Source organism: Pipra filicauda, unplaced genomic scaffold (assembly GCF_003945595.2).
Source record: "Pipra filicauda isolate LSUMZ 115617 unplaced genomic scaffold, ASM394559v2 scaffold389_size666192_pilon, whole genome shotgun sequence".
Lineage (NCBI taxonomy): Eukaryota > Metazoa > Chordata > Aves > Passeriformes > Pipridae > Pipra > Pipra filicauda.
In genome coordinates, this window is record NW_024104519.1 from 476807 (window position 1) to 499965 (window position 23159).

General features: G+C 41.0%; 1 protein-coding gene and 1 long non-coding RNA gene across 3 annotated transcripts in view; one reads left to right on the top strand and one right to left on the bottom strand.

Moving 5' to 3' along the window:
* NDST4 (N-deacetylase and N-sulfotransferase 4) overlaps positions 1-10254 on the bottom strand; it is a 100837-nt gene extending 90583 nt beyond the window's left edge. Inside the window, exons 1-2 of the mRNA XM_039384988.1 lie at positions 10200-10254; positions 9211-9333 (exon numbers count right to left, since the gene is read on the bottom strand). The gene's annotated coding sequence lies outside the window, so the exon portion shown is untranslated. The remainder of the gene's footprint in view (positions 1-9210; positions 9334-10199) is intronic.
* A 174-nt stretch (positions 10255-10428) lies between these two features.
* The window catches only part of LOC120323968, a 126397-nt gene continuing 113666 nt past the window's right edge, over positions 10429-23159 (top strand). For both annotated transcript variants that reach the window (XR_005564924.1, XR_005564923.1), the window contains exons 1-4: positions 10429-10668; positions 11395-11462; positions 13612-13703; positions 21579-21717. This is a non-coding gene — a long non-coding RNA (uncharacterized LOC120323968). The remainder of the gene's footprint in view (positions 10669-11394; positions 11463-13611; positions 13704-21578; positions 21718-23159) is intronic.

A 23159-nucleotide genomic window follows, 5' to 3' on the forward strand; every position in this document is an offset into this window, starting at 1 on the left:
TTACCATCCAACAAAAGGAGAAAAGCCACAAGGAACAAGACTCCTGCTTTAACTCAGTTAAGAGAATGAATCTTATTGTTACACAAATACTAAGGCTAAGAGGAAAAAAAGCAACAGATGTGTCTTATTTTATCTGTCTGGGTCTAAAGCTGTTATTTAAACAATATAAGCTTCTACACAGGATGTTGGAGAAGGACGTGTTTGGTTGTTTACTGTCTGGCATAGAAACAGGCATAGTGTAGAAAGTTTCCCTCTGTCTAGCTTCAAGTGTTGAGTTTCATTCACTTTAGAAGCCCAGATAAGCCTTGGCTTAAAAATCATAAACAAGGCATAATAACAGAGTTGGGCTGAGCTGGAAAGAGTTCCAATCTAGTATTTTTCATGAAAATTAGTCTATAGTGTTCTCTTACCTAACCCGTTCTGTAATTTATAGATCTGCAGCATTTAAAGTTGTTGACTCAGCCTTTCCCATTGCCAGAAAGAAGCCCTCGACTGGCCAATGTGGACTATTTAAACTAAAAACCTCAACCCTTTTCAATTCGGAACTTTTTGGAGCAGCACTATCTTTGTTCATTAAGAGATGAGGCAATACAACACAATTCTCTGGTGATTTTCTCTTCAGTCATAGAAATGAATCACAACCACTAAAATTAGATCAGGGCATCGACTTTAAAAGTTGAAGGCAGCCACAAGTGAGAAATAATACATCAAATTCTGTAGCTCACGGGTTCTTTGTAAGAGCAAATTTAAAGACAAAAGAGAATTAGGGCAAAGGAAGATCTAGTGAAAATCTGTGGAACTTTAACTTTTCAGAAAGATTTAGAGCTCGTCTTCCTAGTCATGTACATGCTGACAGTGCTGTGTGCAGGTAATGGAGGGTAGACCTGATTTCAGGTGACAAAAATTGCAGTGTTTAGAGAAGGTCAGATATTTTTTCCCCCTCATAATTTTATTTTTCACTTCTTGACTAGGAAAACAAGACACATCTTATTGCAAACACCCAAATGCTTGTAGGTCCTGAAGAGTGCTAAAACAACTCCACCTGCCCCAAAATCTTTAACTTATTTTAAATAGCATGCACCAATTTTTAAGCAAGTCTGATCTTCCCTAGCATTTAAAAGGCACATTTGGGGTTTAATTGAAGGAACACAAACAGAGAAATTAGACTGTAGGTTTACATTGCATTAGGTACTGTGTGAACACTCTTGCTCAGTGGTAAATAGGAGGTTGTGTATATTGTTCTGGAGACCCTCATTGCCTGTGGGATTAAAACAAAGGAGGGGCTGATCCAAAAATTTCTTATATGAAAGCAAAATCATAGAGTAGATACAAAACTTCTGTTAAAAATAGAACTTAAAACATCATATTTCCAAAAGTTGTAATTTCTTAATAATGGGAATTTGTGAGAAAAAGGTGAAGAACACTTGCTGTTTATCCATGTAGAGCCCCTTGGAAGATAATGGAATCACAGACTGCTTTGGGTTGGAAGGGACCATTAAAGTCTAACCCCCCTGCAATGAGCAGGGGCATCTTCAGCTGGATCAGGTTGCTCAGAGCCCTGTCCAACCTGGCCCTGAATGTTTCCAGGGTTAGGGAATCTACCACCTCTTAGGCAGCCTCTCGCTCAGGTGGGACAAGGGAAAATCAGATCTATTTGTTTTATCAATCCATAGATCCCAAATGGATCAACATACAATCTGTAGCTATCTTACTGGGAACTTTTGTCTGTGATTTGGCTCATTTATACATTCCAAGAAAAACATTGGGCTTGTTGATATTCTGCAGACATTTATTTTTGGGAACACCTCACATGTAGTTTATGTCCCTGAATGATTATCCGTGAGAAGTGTACGGACATGGGACAAGTCTGAACAAAGTACAGTATTTGTTGTCTTTGGAATCCAAGTAGGGGAGTTATTTGCTGGATAAATCTGAGGTCATGCAACGCTCAAAATAAACTCTCCCTACAGGATTAAGTATAAATTTTAATTGTTATGTGGCTGATATAATATCCTAATCAACATCTTATCCTGGGTTTATAGAAACGTTGTTATAAACATGCAGCTTTAACCTTCATTGATTTCAAGGACTCTGTCATTATCCATTTTCCAGGGTGAGGTCTCTAATTACTGAGCATTCTGGTGCTTAATTTCTTGTGATAAGCCTGAAACTAAGAGATAAATGGTCTTGCATCATTCTGAGGACAAAATCATTTGTAGACAAAATATATTTGAAAGAAAGATCTACAGATCATACCTAGAAACATACAATTCACATAGCAAAATACCATTTAAGCAGGGCTTGCCTACTGTTAGGCCCCCAAGAAGTGTCTTCTGTCTGAGTTTTTAGCAGCGTGCTAAAACAGCTCCACCAAAGGAGATGACCATTTCATTTCTTAGCCAAAAATCTAAGCACAAAGCACATTGCACTAATGGGAAGTCTGCTGTTTATTGAGGTGTTTTCTTTGGCTATTTGCTTTCAAGGAGGCAAGTGGGTTATAATTTCAAATAGCTGTTTCTTTCTCTGTAAGAGTGCTGTAGCAGCTAATGTAAGCTGCTCACATGTCACACAATGAATACTTGTTTTTTTGCAACTGATGTCAAACTTGTTTAATACCCTTGTTATGGCAATAGTTTGCTAGGGTGTTTTAAGTACATGCTAAGCACTTTACCTACCTGAAAAGATTAGGCAAGACATGGGCAAAAACTTTGAAATAAGCCTTCATCTTATTGAAAACACATGCCAACTGTTATTTTTTCCATAACCGTGGAGATCTTCCAAACACTTATTTATTCCAAGTTCCATTTTGGAGCACATGCATAGCCAAGAAAGAACTCTGTCAGAACAGGGCTTGTGTAAGCCCAGTTCTGTGTAATTCCCATCCATCAGTGCCATGGCACAGGCAGCCAAGTGTCCTGGACTCAGCTCATGCACTGCTTGCTACTCCCGAGTACAGATTTCCATCAGGGAAAAGTAAAGCCAGATGAACAACAATCAAGGCTTTTTTGTGGCTGTTATAAAACTCTCTTTTTTCTTTACCCTCTGCCCATGAGCAGCTATGTTTGAAACAGCTGGTCAGCCTCGGCTTAGGGAGCCTTGGGGGTTATTTATGTCATTGCTTTTCATTTTAACCATTCAGCAGTAGGACTAAATTGCAAAACTGGGGATGCCAAATTAAAAGTAAGTTCCTGTTCTGGCTTGCTATTTCTGCAGATGCCAGCCTTTACAAAGCTGCACTTACACCTGACCCACTCCTTAAGTACCTTGTAATCAAGAGTGTGTCATTGATCTGTCCCACCTCAGCACAGACTGTGTGACATTGCAGAATGCAGAATCTCTAGTGCCAGGGCTTAACAGGGCTCAAAAGGACATTTATTTCACATAAGAAAAGATGAAACAAATTATTTTGACCTATGTATTATGTGCTCAGTTGTGTGTGAAGTTAATGTAAAAATAGTACAGTCTTACAGGAAAATGCTCTGACAGTGCAAGAGGCTGAGTAATCTCTTTTGTGTAGGAGAAACACCTCCTGAAAGGGATTCTGGTGTTGTAAGTCGGGCTTTGTCTATGTATTCATCTGAGGTCTCTCTTAACTATATCTTTGTGAAGATGGTTTCATAGTATCTTGCAATGGAATTGTGTGGGTAGCTTGGAACTAGGGGAAATCTATCAAGGAGCCTCTCCTAGTATATATAAAATAATCTCTAATTCCAGAAACAGCAGTTTGGTGTTTAGGAACTCCTAGAAGATATGCCAACATTCTACCTGCTGATAAAGTTACATCAGCTGGAAAAAGTCTGTAGATGTTGCATATTATAGATATCAGTGAACTAGATGGATCAAAACCACTTTGAATTCCTTTAGTAAGAACTATAATCCATCCTTTCTGAAAAGTCCTCTGATACCAATATTTTTATCCTTTTCCTCTTGTTACTGCATCACAGAAAGCGGGATCAGAAAATAAAGGCCCTCTTCTTAAATGCTGCAAAGAGTTGTGGTTCTGTTCCTTCCCAGCTATCAAGTATTTCCTGGATTTTCTATTAATGGTGTAGGACACAGAGTTTTTGATCAAGATCAGATGTTTTGCTTCAGAGAGAAAGAGAGGGGGCTGTTATTTCCTGACAGCTAGCAGAGTTACTGCTGTAGCTTGAGGGGGTGAGACACAGATTCATTCCGGTGTCTGTCCCATGACATTTCAGGTGTCTATATAGGGTCCTGCTGTTTCTTACAGAAAAAAACCCCACCACGGAACTGGAAGCGTTGAGACTCCAAAATGCTCAAAAATAACTTGTCTAGTAAGTTATGCAATGCTAAGTGTGTTGATAATAGTCCCCCACTGACGTCTAACCTGTGCTGACAAAGAACAGGAGGGCTAGCAATGGCTGGTTGTGTGAGCTGTTCCTGTAGCTCAGATGTTGACTGAATGGGTTCACAAAGGTGATCCCTGCTGGGCCTGGTACGGGTGTGTGTAAAGTCAGCACGTAGACAGGTTTTACACACTGCACTCTTTGCATGGGTACAATTACTGTAAGAGAAATGTAGAGCCCTTGCAGCAGCCAGAGCAAGAGCCTCCCCTACGCTGGGGCCATGCTCAGTGCAGGAGAATGGGGCGTGTGTGTGCGTCAGCAGAATCTGGAGCATGACTTGGATTTGCTATTAATCATTCATCTTTGCATGGAATCTTAACAAGGCCTTAGGCTCCACAGTGCCTCGTGTTTGGGCAGCCAACCCCTGCATTAGCATTCAGAGCCCATGCAGGTTTGTCTGGGCTTTCTAGACAGCGCAAGGTTACGGCGGAGCTGTGCCTGGGCTATGTCTCAGCGAGATGTGAGCGTGAGCCAAGTGCTGCAGTAACGTGGTGTTTGGCTGACTTCTGGAGTTGTTCAACACAGCCAACACACCAAAGAAGTCTCCTGAAGTCGGACTGGCCAGTGCCCGGATACTGGGAGCTATCCGAAGTCCAGGAGATGGTGAGTTCTGTCATGTACAAGATACTCCTCAAGAGGTGTCCCCTTCCACTGGTGAGCCTGGAGGTCACCTCCAGAGGGCTGAGATGATTTTGCTCAAGTCTTTGTAAAGCACAGCTGCCAAAGGAAGAGGACACACAGAACCCTCCCTCTCCTACTCTCCTCTTTATAGTATCTCAATAAGTAAATCACTCAGGCACAGAAAACGCAGAACTGTTTTAATTTTCTGCTTTAGGTTTTTAAAACCTTCATTGTTCCCCCCTGCTCTAGGGGTTAGCATCAGTTTTGGAAGAATGACCAAATACCTCCCCCCCAACAAGTTTTACTTCAAAATTATTGTCCAAATAACTGGACCAGAGGGACACTACAGCAAAGAAGTGTTTAGTGTTTCTGGCAGGATTATTGATGGATCCCACAGTAGTTGGATGAGAGCTCTTTTTATTGACTCTGTGTTGTAATGAGGAGCCATAGATTCAGCAGCACATCTATCCTTCTAAATTAAAAGATGCATTACTTCTGAAAATGTGTTATTCTCTGTCTCCATACATACAGAAAGCAAATCCTGTATCTGCAATTCAGATACGGTTGAAGCAATTCCTGTGTATAATATTTCCAGGATGCACATATCAGTGCACAAGCATGTGCAGTCAGATAGTAACGTACTTGGGGATGTTTTGAAAGAAGAGCCACATAACTAATTGGTAGTAAACACTTTGTCTCCTAATGTCATTTGTTGGATGCTCAGATTTAAGCCATGCCTTTCACTTTCCGTTGTGATTAAAACTAGGTGGCTGTTTAACTGCAAAAAGGCACAGTGCTAATGTTCAGCACTGTTTATCAAAACATGCATATGCATTTAATTCCTGTAAAGTGCAAGCCAGACTGTGATCAGAGCTCAAATCTTGAATGTGGACGCTGATTTTGATTAGTGGCACTTACACACTGAGGCACAGACATTTCATATTACAGGATCTACATTTTAACTCCATTTGGCATAAAGGTAAAATCATTTTTCCTTGCATAAAAAACTGTAAATCAGATAAGAATTGATTATATTTGTTGGTTTAATGAAGTAAGATAGTGGATTTCTGACTAATGCATTGGAAAGTATTTATATAATAGAGAGTTTTGCCATCATAAATCACTGTGGTGAATGCAACAATTTTTTATTGGAGGTCACCAGAGTTAGCAGCAAAATCAATTCAAATCAAATCACAGAGCTGCTGTATACATCAGAGAACTGCAAAGGAATTAATACACTTACGTATTTGCTCACTGTGCATGCCTAAATTAAATATTAACAGTTTGCATGAAGATGAAGATGTCTTGCATTACAACCAGTTAATATGCTTTTAGGCCAGGCAGCCCAAGGTACCTGTTCAACAGAGGTTGGTGGAGTTTACATTTAAAAAAGCAAACTACATCCTGCTGGCTAAAGAACATATTGATGGTGTTTTTCCACTATATGGACCAGGATCCAGTTTTGAAAGTGTGATGAATTGCTCTCACAGTTAAATTGGTTCTTTGGGTTAGAAAAGCTCATCTCTGAACTTTTAAACATTTTTTTATGTTGTCTGTGTTAATTCCCACGGAGCAAAATTGTTGCAGTGGGTGTTGTTGAAACCATTTCTGCTTCCTCTACAGCTCAAGTTCAGAGTCTATCTCATAATTTTGGTTAATGAGCAAATTCTAAATTACAAGGGTTTTCCTTCTTTAGTTTTGATGGAACCTGGCACAAGGATAAATTGCATGGAGACATAGAATGATGGCTTTTAAACTTCCTTTTTTCAATAAAAACAGGAGCAATTCTCTGAAACAGAAAACTCTTATGTAGTTGTGAGGCAAAACCTAAAAAATCTGTGTTTTAATATTGGTTTTTTTTTTTTCATTTGGAAAAAATAAATGAACATTTAGTACTCAAACTATCCAAGGAAAAGGATCATCACGTATATTTACCAGACTTACAGCTTGGCATACTTCTGCTGCTGAAGATAAGCCAGGGGCTTCCAGTACATATATTGTCAGACTTTAACTGCCAGTTCATATATCAGCAATATTTTGGACCTTCTAAACTATAGCCTTGTTCAACAGAAAGGCCTCTGAGCCAGGGATCTTTCTGGAGTGCTCTGCTCAAAGAAGAAGCTGTAAGCTAAATGACAGGAATAATTCTAACGTCAAATAGATTAACAGTCAGTCAGTTCCTGGCCATAGAACTATATAGAGGGTGTATTTAAAGAGTGTGATCGAAATTTAAAAGCACAAACTCCAGCCAAATGGACTAAGTTTAAGCCTTTTCCTGGGTTCTGCAATTACAGAAATGTGATTAAACAACAGAGTGGTCACTAGGGGAATTAAATAAGGCGAGAACTCAGTCCACCTTTTTCTCACTCTTATGAGTTAAGCTATAAGTCATGCACAAGGGACACTGAGAACCAAGTCTGCTCTTTATTTACACCTGTGGAGCTTCGCTTGGCCCTAAGCCTGAAATGCCATGAACAAAACAGAAGCACTTTTCCCTGGGCTGTGGCCCCTTGAGCACAGCAACGCAGTAAAACGGGAAGAAGCTACATAAAATTAGATGAAGAAAATCTTAAACCCATTCCTGAGACCTATAGACTTGCATGAATTAAACAAAACGACTTGGAAGTGTGCTAGATCTTTCCTTACATTTCACATCCCCGGGGATACAGGCTGCCATTTAGTCAGACCATAAATAATCTGAGTCAAAATAGATCAGGCTAATCTGTAGCATTTCCAAGTTTCTGAGGTACCTGGTAAAAATGTAAATGAGCTTTTCCTTTCAGAAGCTAAAACTTGGTTATATAATTACATATCATGAATTATAAATGCATATATTTTAGATAGTTTTTATATATACATGGATTATAGAGTTATATGTTGTAAAAAGTATATTATAAGTTACATAGAGGCACACAAATAATGTTTCTACACCAACGTATGATTAAGGTATGATTAAGAAACAAATCCACATTTAACAGTTACAATGAGCGTTTTCCTCCAACTTTTGTTAACCCCTATTTTGCTTTGCTTGCAAATTGTGATGTTCCAAAGGCTGAGAGAAGGCTGTGCTTAGAAACATGCTGTTAAAATTCCTATAGGACAGGAATAAGCCAGGGGCCTACTGGGAGCTGACTAATGGAGTGTTCCCTTGTATGAACACCCAGCGTGGTGCAGGCTGAAATCTGAGTGTTGTACACCATACCGACAAAAAGCTGATTCTTAATGCTAGAATTAACTCGACTTCTGTGAAACATTCATGACTTGCCATCTCCTTTACTGTGTTTTGCTGGAAAAGCCATGCCTGATGTCTTCTGCTGTAACGCATTTAAGTTTAATGTGACTGAACTGGATTCTGCAAAGTGGGTAGGCACTATTTCCTGTGCTAAATTTACCTCTGACAGGGAGGTTACTCAGACTCAACCAATATAACTCATCACATGATGCATTATTCACAGTAATGGATTTATTCTTAATCCCATCAGCTTTATCACCAAAGAAATGGCATGGGCCTTTTGAGGAAAGCTAATCTTCAAGATGTTCATAAAAACTATGCCAGTAATTGCCATGAAAAGCATCAGTGGAAGGCTTGGTAAACGTTTCCTTCAAAACTGGGGCTAATTTTTCTCACCTTCACATGGAACTCTTCTCTCAGGTTTATATTGGCCTATTTAATCCTGTTTAGCCTTTCCATTACAGATTTTCAAGATGGAACTTTTGGAAACAGGTAATAATTTTGCTTTTCCTTAATGTGCAGGGCATTGCAAAACACAGAGTACAAAACATGCTGAGTTTAGCACTGGTACAAAACTCTATTAAATCCCCCCAACTTTCTCTGTTAGAGCTATGAGACCTTTCGCTGCATGAAGACTTTTCTTTTTTTTGAGTGGATTATCAATTCTTTTGCAATCAGTTGCCACTTACCAGCCTTTAATTAGGGATTACTGATGTTTCCAGGTTATATGGGTAAGGTTACAGGTAGTAAGATTGAAAATATTGTTATTACTAATGACATTACGACACAACAGTCTAGGAAATAGGATTTTAAATATATAGCTGATGTCTCATAAAGGTGAAGCTGTGAAAGGCAGGTCATTTTGGGATTTGCCAAAATGCATCCTGCTCTCCAGTTCTGCTCTGGTCAGGGTCTTTGCACAAGCCCACAGTGATGTTTGTGGTGTCTGAGGTGTAGATGAATGAGAAAGTTAAGTACCCACATACATACCATACTCTGGGAACTTCCAGACCAGAGGTTGGAATGGCCAGCAAAGGCAATACAGAAATGCCTGGTCTCCAGAGGCTGGGTGTTGGCAAGGAGCTATGAGACAGTTTTAGGAGTAGTACTTGCCTACAAAAAAAAAAAAAAAAAAAATAAAAAAAAAAAAATTCAACGAGAGATGGAAAATAATGGTTTTAAAACAAAAGTTCAGACAGAGGTGCCAGTGGAAAAGAAATCAGTTCAGAGATGTCAGTGGAAAAGTTGGATGAACTGATAGATTTTTTTTTTTTAATCTATTTGTCCCATTGAAGGAGGAGGTGTACTTTATATATAATCTTGATAAAACGAGCAAATCCGAATGTTTCATAAAGGAATTAGGGAATTGTGAAAATCTGGGTGAGGCACCGGCACAGGTTTTTGCCCGGAGAAGCTGTGGAAATGTTCAAGGCCAGGTTGGGCAGGGCTTGGAGCAACCAGGTGAGCTTTAAGGTCCCTTCCAACCCGAGCTGTCCTGTGATTCTATGAAGGACCACAGTGTATATGAACTCTGCTGGCTGCCGCTTTTCAGCGTGTTTAAGAGCTGGAGGCAGCCGACCCGGGGCTGTGCAGCTCCGCACCAGGCACAGCCTGCACAGGTACGCCCTGGGCACGGGCCGCAGCCGGGGGTCAGGGGCGCGGCTCCCCCCGCGTCCATCCGCTGTCACCGCTCTTGCCTCCGGTCCGTAATCGCTCTCCTTTACACTGCGTCTCCCACTGACTTGCCAACCTGTAACTTCCTTCCTGAGGGGAGCGGGACCCGGACCGGGATCGGGACTGGGGCGGGCGGGCTGAGGGGGGCGGAGGGGGCCTGGACCCGGGGGCGCCTGAGGGGGAGCGCGCGACGGGAGGCACGTGTAAGTTCCCATCCCGTATTTTTTAGGAACCTCCAACGCAAGAGATGGGAAAACAGGCGGCTCGGGGCAATCAACTGTTCAAATACCCTCAACTAGCTTCACCTGATTTTAGCGAACCCTTTCGGTCGGGTCGGGTCAGGTCAGCTCAGGTGTTACTCGGGTGGCGCGAGCGCGGCTGAGGGGAGGGGGGGAGCGCGCGCGCCGGGGGGTGCCTGAGTTCTTTTTCCGTACTTTTAGGAGCCTCCAAAGTAGTAGGAGGTGATAAAGCCTCCAAAGTAGGAGGAGGTGATAAACGGGCGGTTCGGAGCAATCAGTTGTTAAAATCCCCCCCAGTCGGCTTCCCCCGATTTTAGCGAACTCTGCGCGTCCTTTCCGCCAGGTGTGCCCCGGGGTGGCGCGGCTGAGGGCGAGGGAGCGCGGCGGGAGGTGCGAAGGCGGCGGGACTGGAAGCTGAGGCGAAACCCCCTCGGTGCCGGCACCGTCGAGGGACAAAGGCGGGTCCCCTAGACCAGGGAAGGAGAACTGAGCGGTGGAGAGACGTGGACGGACGGGATCATTTGTGATGTCGAAGGTAGGTGTGTTTGATTAGCCCTGTGGGTGAGTTTGGCCAGTGTCCCGGTGAGGAGGGTCGCTGCGGGGCTGTGGTGATGGCTCAGTGCCGTGGGCTCTGGAGCCTCTCCGATGGGCTCTGGTGGTTACAGCCCTGTGGTACCGCAGTGCAGGGGCCTCTCAGAGCTGCCAGGGGGCTGGGGACAGCACCTCGGGGACTCCTGTGCTGGTGTGGGGTCACCTTCCCCGGGGGCTACAGCGGTTTTTGTGAATTCGTGCTGAAGCACGTGGCTGCGTCAGGAACGTGGTGTACAAGGTGTGAAATCTATCAAGAAGATGACATTAATTCACATGTTTGAACAGCCTGGTTGGTTTTCCCTCCAGTTCCCAGTTAACACAGACTTCTGGTGTTAACTTCCAGTCAGGGGGCAGCCTGACATCTCTTTTGCAAAATACCTGTGGTCCTCGAAGTGCATGTGTTATATGTCACTATAAATGTTAAATATGTTTGAAGGCAGTGACTGAAATGATTTTTTTATGTCTTGATTTATTTGAAGTCTGCAGTACTATGTAACATTCTGGTATACTTGCCCAAGTTTGGTTTGGCATTTTCAGCTTCCATACTGAAATTCTTGGGCTGCTGTGAGGGCAAGAGATGAAGTGCTTTCACGTCCCAGCCAGGTGTTTCAGGTGAAGCTAAAATAAAAGCAGCACCATATATTCACATTGGCTGTCCTTCCCTTCACAGGGCTCTGAGCTACTTCAAGAATTACCTTATCCTGGCTTCTTTAGGAGTGTTATCTTGGTTTCTACCAGGTAAACTTGCACAGTTGTATTGACATCTTTTCTTAGAGAACCTTTGGTACCTAAGTTAACACACAAAATATTCTTGAGAAAGGATAAAGGCTTGCTATGTTAAATAAATATTGACATTTTAGCTACATTGTTTTGAAGTTCTTATCACTCTTTTAGATAATTCTGAAGCAGCTTTGGGCTCTCTAAATAATTCTGCCGCTGATTTCCAAGTTACTCTGTATAAAATGCATGTTTGTTTTTTAAGTATAAACTCACCAAATTGCATCCGTCTCAACTGAGTTACATCATATCTACTTTTTGCCTGTCCCTTCCTCTTAGGTACGTAACTGTCTTTAATTTAGGCAAATATTTGTCAGTTATTTGGGAGGGTCTGTGTTTTCTGCTTAAAAATACTTTTTTTGTGTGTTGCCTCAAGTGAAAGTGGTGAGAATTAGGTCAAATGCTGAAATTACACACAATGAGGAAAAAAGGAAATGAAAGATACGAGCATAGACAAAATGAGACTTTGGTATTGGTAGCAAGGAAGACATAATATTTTGTTTGATGGTTGTGAAAATATTTACCTTTCTAATACAAGCTGTTGATACAAAAGTTAAAGTACAAGGTAACTGCAGCAGGCTGAGTCACTGAAGTGTGTGAGGTGTGGGAAAGGAATAGATGCAAAAATTTACAGCCAACTTTTAAAGCCTTTAGAACAAGAAACTTTCTTTTATGTCAACGAACCTCTGTCATGGTGCCTTGAAATGTTTGGACCCCGGGTTTTGTAAAGCCATTTCGTATCCCGTAAAGGCCTACTGTTTGCTTTGTAAATACATATCAGGGAGTTCTCAAGTCAGACTTGTAAATCAGTTCAAAAGATGTTGGGGAGGCCCCTTTAGGATTTGGGCTGCTTGGGCTCACAGTCTCCCAAATCTAGCAGGTCTCACTGAAAGCAGCTTTGCTTTCCCATGGTCAGATCCTGTTGCAAACCCCTCTCTGTGTTCAGTCTCAGATCTAGGCGCAGTGGGGACGAGGCCTTAGGTTTGATACTGCAAAATGAATCTTTATCTAAAGAAAACAGACTTCTCCCTTTTGGATACAGTTCTGAGAGCCGGAATAAAAAGTGTTGGCTGAACCAAACCAATTATGGGTGGTCATAAAATGCTCCAAATCCCTGCCTGGGAAAGCTGCTGGAAGAAAATTCTGTTTCTTCCCGACCCCCTCCCTTCTTCTGGTGAGAGGAGATGGCCCAAGTAGACTGCACCAGGCTGTTTTTCCCTGGAAGGGAAATACTCCACTGATGGGAGCTGACAGCTCTTTGACCACATTCCCTAAACAGTGCCCATAACAGAGAAAGGCATGTCATGTAATTTTGAGTGTTTTCCATCTTAAGCAAGGCTGAACCTAAAGACTTTCCTTAATTGCCAAAATGACACTTGTTTCTATTGTGCAGGGACATACACTTCAGGAACTTGTGCATTTGTGTTTGTCAATGGCCAAATATGAAAAATAAATGCACATAATGTCTGTCATGAGAGTTCTCTCCTGTGACATGCAGTCTAAAAGCTACAGTGACTGAAAATTTAATGTCCATTATAGTGTAGCAGACTTGCTAACTAGGTGTAGCACTTAATGAAAAGTTTAAAGGAGAACAGTTTTCTTCATGACTTTTCTGCAAATGTGTGCGGGCTACTTTGCAGTTCTGTTGGTGTCCCCCACAGAGAAGCTGTGGCTGCCCCATCCCTCTAAGTGTTCAAGGCCAGGCTGGATGGAGCTTTGAGCAACCTGGTCTAGTGGAAGTTGCCCCTGCCTATGGCAGGGGAGTTGGAACTGGATGGCCTTTAAGGTCCCTGCAAACCCAAACCATTCTGTGATTCTCTCTGACGAGTGTACGCCACAAAAGAGAAATCTAGCACTTATTTTTTGGTTGAATATTAAATGCCAGTTGTTTTTTCCCCTTGTGTCAATATTTTAATGAGATTCTTCAGGCACTCTTCACTCAGTTGCTCTGAGAAAACTTAATGAAAATCAGAAATCTTTCTCATAATGCATGTGTGGATTGCAGAAAAGCCTTCTTTTACAAGGCCAGTGTCTGCTTCAGGCAGTAGGTATGGAAGAACCAAAAGTGTTGACTGATTTCTGACTTAAATCTCAACTTCTTTACCTTCAGGCACCCTGAAGTTCCTCTGATCTTCCAAAAATGGGAGGAGAGACACTGAGGCTGTATTTCAAGTCACCATATTCCTAGTGAAGAACTAACAGGTGTGGCTTTTCCTGTGCTTGGATACTGTGTGGTGGGGTGAAATGAGTGGAGATGTGAGGGCAGGGAGAAGGAAGAGCGGAAGTCATGGGAGAGAGGAGAAGTGAGAAGCAGAGAGCTGTGAACACCCATTGCTTTGCAGCATTGCACAGGCTGCACCCACAGTTGAATTTTTTCAGGGCTGATCAACACAGATGTTGAACTGCAGGTGAACTGGACTGTTCACCTCTTTGAAACACTGACCCAGATATGTAGCTGGGAAGTATCAAATAATATGTTACCTGTGTGACTTAAATGCAGCTCTGCCTGATTATGCTCGTCACACACAATTTGTTACTCTAAGACCCTCCTCTTTTCCCTGGGCGAAAGAATTCCAAATGGTGTTGATTAATCTTAAATTGTACGTCCAATGCACGTGAATATTTTAAAAAAACCTTGGTACTCTGGAAATTAGAGTCAGTAGGCTTAAAACTTTTAATCAAACGAAGACAATCACTTGGCTTTTTTTGAGTATAGGTGAATGCTCATAGACATAAAAACTAATTTAATGCGTAGCTGGGTGACCTTTAGCACACACCATCAAACTCCAGTGCCCTGAGCATGTGTATGGAAATCTCACGAGAGCTGAATGAAAAACAGCTGTGTTTCAGTAAGGATGAAACAAAGTCTACTAGGGTGGGGAGAAAGGGAAAGAAGGTGAAGAGAAAAATATAATGTTTCTTGAAAATGACAGGCTGTTCCAGCAGGAACTTCCAGCTGAAATACTGGCCCGAGGCGCTTGTCGAGCACGGACTATTACACTCCAACCAGTTTAGCTTTTGCAAAACTATCATCGACAGCAAGCAGTGAGAAGTGTCAGTTAGTATTAGCCACAGGGAGCAGTGAGTGCTCCAGCTAAAACACTTGCTCTTCCATCCTTGAGCACAGTGATGGCACACCAAACATTGCCCTGAGAGGTAAACTGCTCCCTTCAGGGGCCGGGGCAGAGGTGGAAACAGGCAAACGACTTGGCAAGTCCCAAAGTCTGGGGTCATTAAATAAAAACATTCTTTTTTTTTTATTGCCTGTTTTGCTCTCTTGCCTGCAAGGTTTGTTCTGGTTTTGCTGTTGATGTCCACAGTTACACATCAGCGTAGCATTTAGAATGAGATTAGATGAGGAACATTGGATTAACCTTATCCCTTGTGCAAGGCTGAGAAGCTACTGTTGGTTCAGTGTGTAGTGTCTGGTTGATGACATGTATTCAAATTTATGTGTGTATCATGTTTTTCTACATCATTTCTCGAAGAACAGATAAGCTGCGATTCTATGTTTCCTCTATAGAAACTTGTCTCTCCTAACTATAAAATAAAGTTAAAGGAGTGTGAATCCTATAAGGTTTTTTTTTTTATGGTCAGGTTCTGAAGGGTGAGTTTTGCCTGTTGAAGACTATCAATTTTCTCAATAATCTGAAAAGCATTTCAATGTTTTTGTGCTTGGCTTAGCAGAAAGAAAAAATTGAGCATCACGTCAGCTTTGAGCACATTCTAACCTTCAGAATTTTTAACAAAGGATTCTTCAGGGCAAACAAAATTCTCTACAATTGTACAAAAGCTTCCCCAGGAGTCTCCCATGATTTCAGTGCTTCTCTTGCGGCATTTGCAAAGTGTGAAGGCAATCTGGTTCCATGGATAGAAAAAATGAGGAAAACGTGAGAAAAGGGAACCTAGACAACTTGGAATAATTAAGCCAAATCTGGGATGCTAGAGGGAAAACCAAACAAAATAAATGAAGAAAAACATACCCCCCCATCAAATCCCAAAAATACAACACACCAACAAAAAAAACCGAACAGCAAAACACCCTAAACTCTCCCTCCAAAGCAAATTTAAATGCTTGAACAAGATTAGAGATCAGCATACAAGCAGATAGTTTAGATAGATGGTATGTGAAGGGACTGAAGAATGAACAAGAATGAAAAAAAAAATGTTTTAAACTTGAAGGAGAAGCATTTTTTTTTCAGAAACCTGAGCATGTTTCTCCACTAGTGCAAAACTAGCAAATATCTGCAGGCAGAACACTTATTCTTATGGCAAATATGCATGCAGTACTCTTTGATACAGTGAAATTGGAGTATATAGAGTATTAAAATGTTTAACACCATAATTTCCATGGATTTATATAGCATTTAGTCTTTTATAAAATGACAAAGTAATAAAACCATTTCTGACAAGAGTTCTTAATAGACAGTGGTAACTTGGTGATATGATTGGAAGGGTCCAATCCTGCTTATTCTGGGGGCAAAAAGTCTGTTTTACTTGGAGGGAATAGGATTACATTTCCATAGAGGAAAGAGTAGCTTGTATATACTAGAGGATCTTCAGTACAACATAACTATGAAAGCAAATAGTTCATAGAACATCAAATTATAAGTAAAGTTACTCTTCAATTTTTATTTGTTCCTAAGTAAAGTCAGTTTTCGGCATAAAGGTTTTCACTTCCCTCTGCTCTTAATAAACTTGTTATAAGCCTTGCAAGTTATAAAAACCTTGTTAGCCTTGGAAATTCCTTGCAGTGAAAATTTTCATCCTGGCTTAAGGCCTAATGTTATCAGGTGAAGAACAGCCTCCAATTTTATTTAAAGGTAAGAGTGTGCCTACTATGACACAGTTGCCTTCAAGTTAAAACCCATAATGCTTGCTATCTCACTGCTGTTAATGCTGAATTAAAACTGAAGATTGAAAGGGACCTGTAAATACACTTGAAAGCACTGGACTGTTTGTGTGTGTATATATATGTATATAAATAAGGGGTTTTGCTTGGAGTGTGCTGTGTTGTGGTACCTGACTGCAGTAGAATGTAAAGGTCACAAAGGGATGAATGAGGAGTTCAAGGGTTTATGTGGGTAGGGCTTTATTCTGCAGTAGTTTGAGAGATCTTTGGAGAGAAGGTTTGCTCTTCACTGAACAGGAAGGCTTTACCTGCAGTGCTGCTCAGCCACTTCCTTACCCTCTCTCCAACGTGTTCTCCCCTTCTGTAAGTTCTTTGTAACAGTTATTCCTCTGTTGTCTCCTCCAGCCTCCTATCAGGGACACTTTCCTTCTTTCCTTACACCCATTCTCTGTATTTTCACGCTTTTTTTTCCCTATTTATTAATTTGCCTCATTCACTGAGGTGCTCAGGAAAGCAGAAGAAGGATTACTGCACCGTGCAACTTCCCAGTGCACTAGAAAATCAGCTGCCCTGAGTGCAGGGGATGGAAAGGGGCTGTTCCAGCAGTAGCTCTGCTATGGTACACGTGCAAGAGGCAGAGCATGAAGATTTATGGAGATGGAGTTCAGGTGAAGAAAAAAGTAGTTTAATGCTGTGCCCTATAGAAAAGGATCTTTCCTGAGTCACTGCTCAGTTGTGCAGGCAGCAGCTTAGATGTTGTAGACTCAGGCTTCTGGTTTTTATAGGAAAGGACTGAGAAATTATTTTGGAGCCAGCCTGGTCTTTCCATGCCCAGCTCAGAAAAGGGTTCAGCAGCCAGAATAGCCATGGTTGTGATGTACAGTGTAATTGGGTTCCAGAGCACTCATAACCTTGGAGCTTTATGACAAAGCTGAAGGAGCTGCTGTAATAAAAGTGACATTCAAGGTCAATATTTTTTCCTTTGTTTCATTTAAAAGAAAGAAGTGTGAGCTGTTTCTTCCCTCAAGTTATACTGGTGGAAAAGCATTGCTGCTTTAAAGATAAAGTTCATCCATGGATATTTTGCTACAGAATCGTTTTCCTTTATAATGAAAGTTATTTAGCCATTATCAGTAAATAGTGCATCTTAGAAAACTTGATGCTTTTCCTGACATTTTAATCTCTTTTTATATCCCAGAAAGCAAATAACATCGTGATTTTTCTCCAAGTATTAGTGAGATTTATTTTAAAGCCCCACAACCAAGCCATGTAAACAGGTGTTAAGTCCTTTAGCGATGGCTCAACTGTTACAGAGCTCTAAAGTAATGTTAATTTTTTTTCTGTCAAAGTACTTTTAATCTTACACTAGGATTATGTGAGTTTCTGTGCCTCACATAGGATTATATTTTTAACTGTCAAAAAGTTTTTTCAGAAATTATTTGCACTTTTTGTAGTCAGAGTCCACAGGCAACTATCTCCATAACCACTGGGTGATGCAGGACACATCTTTAACTGAAGATTCTGAAGTGTGCTCATTGCAGACGTGCACTGCTTGAGAGAGTCTCTTAAGGCATGAAAATACTTAATGATATTGGACCATTGTCTTCATTTCACGATCTCTGTTCTATAAGATTGCTATGCATCACTTAAAATATAAAACTAAGAGGAAATATAACAGCTATAGCAGTTAGTCAAATGATAGAAAATTAGCATATGAAAATGTTACCTATTTTCTATTGTATAGATGGGAAAGACTGATGCCTTTCTGCTGCCCTGTGTAATAACAGGCATCTGTGTGCTGCTGCTTCTGAGATTCAGACCCTCTGCAGTCTCTTTGCTGGCTGTATTTCATTAACTTTTATAAACCTCTTGCCTTCAAGAACAGCAAATGAAACTCTGGCACAATGTCTCCCTCTAGGCCACAGACAAGTCCAACTTCCAATAACTCAGCGTTGGAGTTGAATAAAAGACAAATTATTCTGTCATCTGTCGGTAGCTACAATACATCAAGCAGTAATACAAGGTACTTACCGTGAAAGAAGCAGGGATATTTTCAATTACTGCCAGCTCCTTAATTACCCGCGGCACAGGGGGGGGTGAAAGCTGCGCCGCGCAAAGCACTGCTTCCTGTTTGACTCCAAACCCTGCATTTCCTGTGCTCGGGCGCACGGGACCAGAGACAGAACCTGTGGTTTTGGTGGGGTTTCTGTGTTAGTTTAACAAGGTGCAACACGTGACAAAGGTAGCTCTGTAAAGCGAGGTTTGTCTTCTGCACGGCGTCTGTTTGTGCACAGCAGAGCCGAAGCCGAGCGGAGAACAGCAACCACAAGCACTCTCCAACTTTTGCTTTCTTAGGACAGACTTCAAATGATCTTGCTCAAAGCAAAACAACACGTGACCCTTAGAGGCAGCTTGACATGGGAACTCCCTGATGCTCTGCAGCATTTGTTTATTCTCAACCTAATGGTAAAACATTCTGACCTTGTATGTAGCACCTCTGTACTGGTTGAGAAGATTCTGATTGACCCTGCTCTGAGGAGGGACAGAAACAATGTTCTGGTGGTGCCCTGCCCAGATAGATTGACCTTCTTTTACCCTCTTGTAGTGCTGCAGCTTATTTTGTTCTCCAGCAAATATTTTGATTTGGTTTGGGGTGTTTTTTTTGAAATCTTCCTAAGACTCCAGCATCTCACTACTTTTTCAGTTGTGCAAACAATGTGATGCTGAAAGGCAGGCTACTGAAAAGTCACCTGTAAATCACAGAAAGAAAGCAATGGTTTTATGGTTTTCGTGGTTTTATTTGGTTTTCAGTGTTTTTATTTGTTTCCGTGTTTTGTTTTTCAGAATACAAAGCATTTTTCCCCCCTTACCAAAAAAAATCCCTGAGTCCGTCATTATAGGCACGTGTGTGAGAGGATTTGGTATAGAAGGATTCAGCCAAAATCCTTGAGAGACTGATTTTCTTGAGACTGTCTCTCTTTTTCTGGGAGGTCTTTGTTATTCAGGTTTCAGAACTGAAAACACCTTGCTGGATGGGTATTGCCATCACATATGTGTGTGGTGTTGTACTGGTTTTGGCTGGATAGAGGGAATTTTCTATGTGGCAGCCTGTGTGGTGTTATGTTTTGCTGTGTTTAGTCCTGGCTGCCTGCCGTGTTTAAACTGCAACAGGGGCCATGGCCAGTGGAGAAAAATTACGTGGATACTGGGGACTAAACTTACCTGATTTAGTGCTGTCAGTCCATAACTTCTAGTTTGCAGAATTATCCAAAAGGCTGCTGTGATTTATTGCACAGCTGGTTATCGGGAGAGGACAATATATTCCAGTTTTGCTAAGTAATGTATGCACACAACAAGCTGCTTTGTCAATGTCACATTAATTATCCGATAATATTGAACTTAATTCTTGCTGTAAACTTAGATGTGCATTTCCTTGCATCATAATAAATTATGGACTAAACCATACCTGTTACCGTGAAAACACTTCTAGTAAAGCTTTTCCCCTCCAATTAGCTCAAAAATTAATAGCAAGAGATTTCCCCTGTCCTCTGTTTATTAATTCAGGTATTATAAATGATCCTCTTCAATTGGTAGGGACAGACTTTGCTGTTTAATAAGCACCATCATACGGTGGTTTTGTTGCAAAACAGCCGTCAAATTAGAAGATTCAAGTTTTCTCTTTCTGGCCTAGATTTCAATGAAGAGATGAGCTGTAGTCATTGCATCCAGTTTCCCTCCTCCTTTCTTCTCAAAATACTTCAGTTCTTTATGGTCTTTGTCAGGACTCTCTGCAGATGACCTTACAATAACTGCTTCTGTTTTGAAAACCTCTTTGTTCAAATGAATCCTTCAGATTTTATTTATTGGTTAAAAAAACCAAACAAAACCCAAACAACAACTACTACAAACCCCCCAAATCCTGTCTTCTAAGTATTTAAGAACTCAGAGAAAATGTCATGACTTGCTGTTGCTGTGCTGGAGCAAACAGTGAAAATTATCCTAATCTAGTTTTGGTCTTTGTTTTATGCTTGGCAAATAAAAGAAATAGTGCAAAAAGAGACTAGTTATAAGAAATGCTGGCTGTTTTGGGATTTATTTTATTTTGCAGTTGAAAACTAGCAAAACTATTTACCATCTGACAGTCAAAAAACTTTAGTCTGTCAAAATACTGTACTAGAAACTAAGATGGACAAACCATTTCATCTGACGAATAGGGGCATGGAAAGGAAAATCAGGTTAGAGAAACATAAAAGAACAAAGGAGGAATATTTTTTTTCCTGGCAACTTTCTACCAATACACTGCAGTCCAGAGGTGGTTCTCTGTAAATTCATTCCATATGACAGTGATGTGAAATTTTATAACTTGTTTTGCAAGCTATCCCTTTTGTCCAAACAATTGAAAGCTCTACTCATGACAGCACAGAAAAAAACCCCAGAGGGTGATAGAGCTTCCCTTCTGATTAGCAATTTTGCACTTGTTGCTGGTGTTAGTGATGAATAATCCAAAGGTATTATTAAAGGTGCTGGGATGGCTCCTCTGCTGCACTGAGTTAGTTTCTACTTCACTCAGTAGCTATAGAAGGACCATCAGGGTACAATTTTTTGTTCTCAGTCTGTCTAGCTCCACGCTTGTTTAAAGCCATCCAAGTAATTTCCTAACATGAGCAGGTACATTTTGGGAGTTTGTCAAATAGCTTAAGGCAGCAAAGACTAGTAGGCAGTGCCTTCTGCCCCTGTGGCTTGAGATGCAGTATCTCAGGATCATGGAAGCCACAGTTCAGTTTACTTTTTAAGAGGGAAGACCCACACTAAGCACAGGCTGCTTACTTTTCCTATTTTTGGCTGCTTGGTTGAGTGAGATACCCATTTATTCAGTCTTTGCTGTTCTCTTACAGTTCATACTGATAAGATAGGAAATAAATACATACCTACTGCTTTCAACTGTGCCTTACCTCGGTATCTGAACAAATCTGGACACTTCTCAAGGAAGTGATTTGTGTTATACACAGTAAGATGTAAGTAACCCCAGGAATCCTGTTCAGATGTGAAGTCAGTGTAATTCTGCTATTATTAAAAAACAACAACAAAAAAAAAAAAACCCCAAAACACTACCCCACCACCTCCAAGTTGGGCAAAGATGCTTTTAGACTAAGCTGTGTTCGCTGTAGCATACCTCTTTTAAAAAGTATTTTCTCGTGACCATTAAACCTTGTCTCCCTCTACAGAAAAACCTGGCAAGAGTTACTGGCTGACCACGCTGATCCTCCATTATAGAAGAAAATGCATCCCTCAGCATAGTCCCTCTTCCAGGAAGTCCCTGCACAGTGATCCTACAGTGTCCTGTCTGCAGCTGCTCTTTCTTAGGTAAGCCCACATGAAGGGACAATGATGGGTGGGGTGTGTTGTGTCCTGACAGAAGCCCTGTTCACAAAGATCCTGGAGAATGGCTAATCAGATTAAGGCAAGTTTTCTATGCTGTCTCTGAGTTTACCTGTGGTGTGGTGGTTATTGCTCACTGGGCCCCGGGGACCAGTTCTCTGAGGGCTGATGACATCTTAGGTACATCTCTCCTTCACCTGAGGAAGACAACAGAGCTGGAGAATCCATTCTTTGATCCTATGTGTGTGTGTGTAAGTACCATGTGCTTCTCTTCACAGTGGCACTCACACAGTGTAAGGCAGGATTTGATTAATGAGGAGACAGATATTTTTTTAGGAATAGCTGAGGTACTTCATGTCCACCGGTTATGGTACGAGGAAATCATCCCAGCAGATCTGGCAGGACATGCTTCATTCATCTCTTCAGGCTTATTATCTGAACAAGTCACAGAAACATGCCAAGGAATGCCTTCAGACTATGACAGCTCATTAATCATGTAGTCCTGCAATAAAGACAGACAGAAAATGCATTAATTACTCCTCAAACAGTTACATTTGTTGGGATTTTTCCTTAGCTAATGTTGAAAGATGTCTAATTTTCTAGAAATAACACTCACTTTGCTTCATTTTTTTCTAAATAATCAGTCAAGTTTTAACAGAAAAATATCTTGAATAGCAACATGTATAAATATAGATTAATGAGCTTGACATTCTAAGTCAAATTCTGTGCTGAAACATTTATGCCTTTAAAATGGAATTAATGCGATTTTATTACATCATACCACTCTTACAACTGAAGAAAACTCATATGGAATAAAAGATATAATTTAGAACACGAGGTGGAATATGAGGAATGTATTCTGGGTCAGTGGATCTTCTTTTGAGTGATCTTTACAAAAAAATCTTTCAGTCGTCTCCTCTGATGCTGGCTTACCTGTAGTGACTCACCCAGGAACTGTGAACAAGTTCTATGGCAGGTAGTAATGTAGGCTTGTGCCCTGAAAGCACTGTGTGGTTTTTTTCCTCCTCTCAATCTACAAATGTTATAGCCAAGCACAAGTTAGCCTTTTTTCTTTTTGAAAATGCAGCCTCTTCAGGTAGTAACTCAGTAGACCACGCTAGTAGCCACCAGATAAAGTTTGTAAGCCCATATGTAGGGGCATGAAAGAACATGCTGTGGGCTGATTAACCCTCAGAAATGAGCAGGTTTTCTTTTAAATGGTTGAGGGATTTTGGTGAATCACTGCGAGCAAAGCTTGGTGTTATTTCTACATAAACTTTCTTTGCAGCTAAACTTTGAAAAATTGAAGAAAAATAAAATGATATCTGTATAAATAAAGTATGGAATTAATATAGATGAAAGTACAATTAAGATTAAATGCAGAAGTGCTTTATGAACGTTGGCTTGAAGACATTAGACAATCGTCA